Raw genomic sequence first — 6,960 nt, 5'->3', positions numbered from 1 at the left:
GCGAGTGGGCGGTGCTCTTGGGCACGGCGGGGGGAGAGTGTCAACACCTCCATATGCTATTCTTAAACCCTGGTTGGGAGTGTGTAAGAGAGGGGTGGGGAGACGGGTAAGTCCGACGATCCAAACGCGGTATTTGCGTGAGCTCCGCAAAGGTGTGCGCCCACTCCCTTGATTGATTGTTGTGGAAGTGCAGCTTTTTCTGGCTTCATTGCTGGTTTTTCACGGCTGTGTTGCTCAACTAGGATGTGTTTTCACGGTCAATATTGCTTTTCGTTGTTTCCTCTTCCTTGCTGTGGGGAACTCTAAATTGGTGTCCCCAAATTAACATGTATGGAAAATACTGATAAGGTAGGTGAGGATCTGGAATATGGAAGGTGGCTGAACGTTCTGGCGTTAGGTGTGCCCCAAAGACCTTGGCAGGACTCCTGTACCATGTTTCCTCACATTATTCCGTGTCGCCGTGGACATCACAGCCAGTGAACTGCTTCTGTAAAAAGGTGCATACACGTTGAATATGTAGCATGGTTTCACTGTCACTTTGTGCATCGTCCTCTTGATCGATGTCTGTTTGTTTCTGTCATTTGTGTTTTATTCAGACCTTGCCATCGGCTGTTACCATTCACAAGGTACACTGGCAGACTGCTTCATTGCCCTCGCACTGCTTGTGACTGTGACTGTGTCAGCGTTTTCAAAACCTCTGTACAATTGTCATAAAGTGCTGTAAGAAAAAATGCGACTGATTGTTCTTTAATGACTGCAGGTGCAGGTACTCCCGGGACATATCATCACGGAGGCCAAGTGGAATTCCCTGCTGCAAAATCGATCCGATGCGAAATTCACACTTGAAATGGCACGTGTAGTTTGGTCGCGGGAGGAGGCTGCTGCACGCAGTCTCACCTGCGAAGCATGCAGGAGCATGGCAGGCTCGTTGAGAAAAATGCCTGCCACACCGGAGAAGGTAGAGGCAGTTGCAAGTAAGCACACTTTGGAAGTTGAAGTCCTACTGTGGGCACTATTGCATCTTTGTTCCCCTTTTTTTATTGTTTTTATTCAATCTTTCTCTTCAATCTGTACAGCTTTTTCTGATGTCACAATGCATCCTTTATAAGAATATTGTGATGGCACCTTGGAAATAATTGTTAGTGTGTGCGTGTGTCGTCCTTTCTGAGAAAAATTAATAATTCACGCAATGATCGAGGAACTATCCATTGACTGCGAAAGCATTAGTGAGCAGTGCCAAATCTATTATCATTCTGGTAAAATAAAAAGCCTCCGTGCACAGCAGTCTAGTGCTGTAACAGCATATTTTTTGTTTTTCTAATCGCTCCCTGCATGTGTGTTGCCTTCCATGTTGATACATTTGTTATCTTGCACGTGGCTGTGCCGTGTCCAGTGTAGTTCCATGTTGACAAAATTTGCCCAAAATGTGGCAATGTGGCTGCGTAAAAATAATAGTTTTATTCAGTTACAATTGGTGTTTGAGCATTCTGTTAGACCTCTTTCTATTCTGCTCGTGATACAGTAAGAGCTCGTTAATTCAAACTCTGTTCATTCGAACTGTTGCCTGGGTTCTGGCACAGCCCTGTGTATTTCAGTGGGGGAAACTCGATATTTCGAACAAATTGGCATCTGCAAAAATTAATTCGAACTAGGAGCTCATGGCTGACATCGCTCCTCATAGCTAGAAGTTGACCCACAGGGGTTACAGTGCGCTGCAAATTTACTAGAGATGTAAAGCAATGAAAAATTAAAAAAGCCAAGCGCACGATGCTGGCGCAGCCCGCACTCCGGTGCTTGCCATAGCAGGTTTTCGCTGCAGGGGCACTCGCCCGTGCTGCTAATGCTTCGGCACAAGCCGTTCCTGGTTTTATTTGTGCCGCAGTCCCTGTGTCACTATCAAATGGTGTGCACAAAGCAGTTCGGCCGCCACTGTCATGCTCTTTTTGCCGCAAACTACACGGACAGCGGTGTGGAGACATTGAAACCCTTGAGTGGCGCCGATATAATTGAGATTGCATGCTGTCAGCAGACGCCACAGGGCTCTCCGGCGGTGAGAAGGACCGACAGTGATGAGTCAGACAGCAGCGACGGCCTATACCACTGTCAGGTGCATGTGAAGAATCTCAGTGCTTGATGTTGCAGCATGCTACTTCTCTGCCAGTGAGAACTCCGAGTTGCGCTGGAGCTCTTGGGCAAGCTGCAGTTGATGCTGAAGGCCTCTCAGCAGAAGAAACACTAGCAAATGCTGATCACTTATTACTTTTAATAGTGACAACCCTTCCCTGTAAATAAACGTGTTTGGAGCATAGATTCTGTCATCTTTTCCAGCACTAAAGCTCACTACTCACGTGAATGCATCCCAATACTTGTTCTTGGTGCATAACGCATGAATTCTCAGAATCGCTGCCCCTAACGTTAAGTAGCGGCTAGCTCGCGATGTGTGACTGCGTGTGTCTGCTTCGGGTGCTACCTGTGTAGTGGGCGCAACTACCGCTGACTGTAGCGCCCATTCGATAATTGGAACTTCGCTTAATTTGGACATTTTTCCGGTCTTCTTCGAGTTAGAATTAATGAGATTTTACTGTATTTCACTCCAAATGCCATAATGATACAGCCGCACATTTCTTTCCAATGAGCACTGCATGTTTTGATGCTGTTTACTGCTAATTTTGTCCTTTGTGTGTTGATAAATTATTCATAGGCCACATTTTCTGAAAAAGATGAAGTTGAGACCCAATTTGTGTTATCTGCATTGCTCTTTCAGATTGCTTGCAGAAATACGTGGAACTGCATCCTGCTGCCGAACCACCTGTACATTCCAGGGTTGGGGCAGCAAGGAAGTATTTGCGCAGCTTTTTCACGGAAGCCGGTCGACAGGGAAAGCGCGGCAAAGCAGTAAAAACCAAATCCGCTGCTGAAGTTTTGGAAAATGCATAACTTTCTTTTGCAGTCATGTGGTAGTGCTCGGATGGTACCTCGTAGTAAATTTATAATAAACCAGTCGTGAGCTCTGAACCTCAAAAATTGGTGCGCTTCCTTTTACTGCTACATGTCACCTCAAGAACAGTCACATCGAATGGCTGAAGTGCGGCTAGTCCGTCACTATTCCAGCATTCAACTTGCTGGCATAGTGGCTTGCCATTATGCTGGCAACATGGCTTGCCATTATGCCGGCAACATGGCTTGCCATTATGCCGGCAACCAGCTTGCCATTATGCCACCAACCAGCTTGCCACTATGCCGGCAACCAGCTTGCCATATGCTGGCATAATGGTTTGCCGTTATGCCAACATTCAGCAGTTCCCACTACCATAATCCATCAAGGTGGTGGTTTCCACTTCAACCACCATTGGCCAAATTTCTGACAGGAATGATATCAAATATCGCAGAACTATCAATTTTAAAAATATTTTACCCCGTGCTTTCGGGCATCTTTTGACGCACCTCATCCATTTTCTCAGTCCTGAGAAGAAGGCTGAGGTCTGCATTCGATTTGATGGCTCCTCGGAGTCCTTGTCCGGACAAGGACTTTCGCTGAGGACACCCCATTTTTGAAATAAATTATACCATGTGTTTGGCGCATGATAGCTTAAGTTGCTTATGGGCCATCAAACCCAATACAATACAATATGCACGCCATTTGAAGGTCATCGACATACAGAGAATACATAATGGACTTCGGATATTTTAGCTATAGAATTCTTTTTCACGACGAAAAGGGTAGTACTTAAAATACACCCTTGCGGAACCCCATTTTCTTGTACGGATTTTTTGGAAAGAATGGAACCTAGGCGTACATGAAATGAATTTTCAGATAGAAACTCTTTCAAGCAGTTCAACATCCTTCTACGGATATCTAGGTCTGCTAGGTCGCAGAAAATACCGAACCTCCAGGTAGTATCATAAGCCTCCTCCATATCAAAGAAAAACTTATACACAGTGTTCTTTTATGTATGAATACTTCTCTGACAGTTTTTTCAAGGCGGATGAGATGGCCAGTTGTTGAGTGAGATTTTTTTAATCCACACTGGTGGATGTCAATAATTTCACGAGGTCCAAGAACAAACATGAGTCTAATGTTCACAACGCTTTCAAATGATTTAGCGAGACAGCTTGTAAGGGCTATGTGCCTGTAACTGCTAGGGGAGGTTGGTGGGTTTACAGGTTTCAAGAATGGTACAATAATATAATCTTCGCAAGCTTGGGGTATTTTCCCTGACACCCGTATTTTGTTAAAGAATCTCAAAAGTGCTTCTACAGAGGGCTGAGAAAGATGTGCCAGCATTTTATAATGAATTTGGTCAGGGCCGGGCACAGCCTGTTTGTTTATTTCATGAGATGTGATTAAATTATTGCACAGTTCGTCTGTACTGCCGCTATTTGGAAGTCTTTGTTTCTCCGCTGTGTTTTTGTATCTGAAAAATTGTTCCTTGTAGTGTGATGAGTTGGAAACACTTGAGAAATGTTCACCTAAAATGCCCGCTTGTTCCTCTGTATTTGTTTGTGTACCAGTGGCTGTTTAGAGGGGGAATTGTGAAAGGAGAGAAGCTGCAATTCAGATTACGAACTTCCTTACACAATTTTTTAGTTGTGATTGAACTGATTATAGGAGATACTTAAGTTCCCCAGAAAGTTTTCTCTGAATTGCGAGGGATATGTCGTGCTTTTGCGCGCGCCGTTTTAAAACCTACAATGTTCTCGATCGTTGGATACTGGCGAAAAATTCCCCAGGCTTTATTCGGTTTCTTTGTTGCTTCTCTGCAATCTTGGTTTTAAAAAACCTTGTGGTTTTGGTGTACCACACCCGAAAACTAATGAATGGCAAGGCGTGCCGCAGTTATGATACACGTTGTAATTATTTCGTTCAGTTCGTCTACATCAACATCGTCTGCGAAAGATTTTCTCCAGTGTGGCCTTTTCTCAAAATAGTGATCAGTCAGCTACGTGGAGTTTCCAACGACGTGGTTTACATGGAATGATTGATGATGGTGATAACAAGTTAATTACAATGAGAAAGTGATCGCTTCTAGTATATGTGGTTTACATGGAATGATTGATGATGGTGATGACAAGTTAATTACTATGGGAAAGTGATCGCTTCTAGTAAATGTTTTTACTGATTTTAATTGGGGTGCTCTTTTCAAGAGCACCCCAATTAAAATCAGTAAAAACAGAGGGTAAACTAAAAGACACGTCTATGCAGCTCATTTTTCAAGAGCTTGAAGTTCCCTGTATTAACCAGGCAGACATTATCGTACAGAAGAAAATCCTATAAAACACGACCTCTAGTGTCGACGTGTTCACTTCCCCAAAAAGCAGAGTGGGAATAAAAAACTCCAACGACCAGATATGGATCTGGTAGCTGTTTAAAAATTCCTTCTAGATAATGGAGTGTTACTGTTAAGTGCGGCTTGAGGTATATGGAACATAATAAAAATAACTGGTTTTGGGGGAAAGAAAATGGCGCAGTATCTGTCTCATATATCGGCGGTCACCTGAACCGCGCAGTAAGGGCAGGGATAAAGGAGGGAGTGAAATAAGAAAGAGGTGCCGTAGTGGAGGGCTCCGCACCTGAACCGCGCCGTAAGAGAAAAGATAAAGGAGGAAGTGAAAGAAGAAAGCTATATGGAACATACTGTAATTGTTTTGAAATGCAAGACAGTGACTGCAAATGCTTCATATGTAGTTTTAGGCTTTACTTCGCGAGTAGCAATACTACTCTGTACTATAATAGTGACACCTCCAGAGAGCCTTCTTTAGTGTTCTCTGTCACAGTCAAAGACTTTATATTTATTCAAAATGTTATCGTGTTGAGGTCCTCAGTTTGTTTCCTGTAAGCTTGATGCCACGGGAGAAAATGAGTTTAAAACGTCTTTTACATCACTGTAGTTGTTCAACATCCCGCGCCAGTTCCAATCAATTAGGAATGCCATTTTTACTGTTCTTGGGGGGATAAAGTTAAAAAACCTAGGCTCCCGGTTTATTGGGGCCTGTAATCTGAGTTTTTGGTTTCCTGGCACGCTCAAGTGATCTGTGCCGCCCCTGCATTGTGGATGCGGTGGGGATCGTGTCCATTGCCTTACTGGAGTTGCTGGAGTGCAGCGATCGAGCCGCGGGTGTGCGAGATGCAGACCATCCCCGATGGGGGAAGTCATTTGGGCTGCCGACACGAAGCCCCTTTCTAGAGATGGCAGGGCGGCCTTCGCTGCGTCTGCCAGGGGCGCAGATGGCCCTGCCGCAGGCTCACTGCATTTGGCCTGAGCTGGCGCCGAAGCCCGGTGTGGTGCCCCGCCCCGTCGCACCACATCAGATAATTTTGTTTTTGCAGTGAAGAAGAACGTGCAAATGGCATGTGAGAGTCGTTGACATGCTTCTCTGAATGAAATGTTTCCTTTGTTCTCAGAGTAATTATTTCTTTTCGGTTTTTCAAGACTTTGAATAAGCGGGGTGATCTCCTTGACAGTTCATGCGGCGTGGTGCTGCTTCAGAGTTCTTTGAAATGTGCTCACTTGAGGCGCATTTCGCGCATGTTTTGCGGCCACGGCAATTGTGAGCCATGGCCGTATCGTTCGCAGTTGTAACACCGTCGCGGTTTCGGGTTGCAGTGGCGGACATTTAGTATGTGAGAGTGACGTCAGGGTAGTCAGGGGACGAAATGGCGGCATAGCTTTGGTTTCTCGAAACCAAGATGGCGGTCATTAAAATTGGTTGTGCCCTCTCATTCCTTCCCCCCTGACCAAAAAGATATATACTAAAACGGGTAGGAAAACAGTCTCGTTACGGCACCGTCCTGAAGTATACATTGTTTCCACTATATATACTCCGAGAACAAAGGGCACCCACCCGAGGACAGTTGTATACCGAATTTGGTAGGCAAATAAAACTCGATGGTTTGCGGCATAGAAATAAAACCACAATTAAATAATAGGTAAACATTGTATGCATGCAATTACTAATTGA

At 44.7% G+C, this 6,960-nt stretch overlaps 1 long non-coding RNA gene across 1 annotated transcript; it reads left to right on the top strand.

The window, feature by feature from the left end:
• Positions 1–767: 767 nt before the first annotated feature.
• On the top strand, positions 768–3,024 carry LOC144102903 (uncharacterized). Its single transcript, XR_013308262.1, has 2 exons — positions 768–974; positions 2,765–3,024. It is a non-coding gene; the product is annotated as an uncharacterized LOC144102903 (long non-coding RNA).
• The last annotated feature ends 3,936 nt before the right edge of the window (positions 3,025–6,960 follow it).

The sequence above is a fragment of the Amblyomma americanum genome, chromosome 1, assembly GCF_052857255.1.
Source record: "Amblyomma americanum isolate KBUSLIRL-KWMA chromosome 1, ASM5285725v1, whole genome shotgun sequence".
In the NCBI taxonomy this organism is placed as follows: domain Eukaryota; kingdom Metazoa; phylum Arthropoda; class Arachnida; order Ixodida; family Ixodidae; genus Amblyomma; species Amblyomma americanum.
Note: the sequence above shows the minus strand (reverse complement) of the source record. Positions and strands in the feature narration are given on the sequence as shown.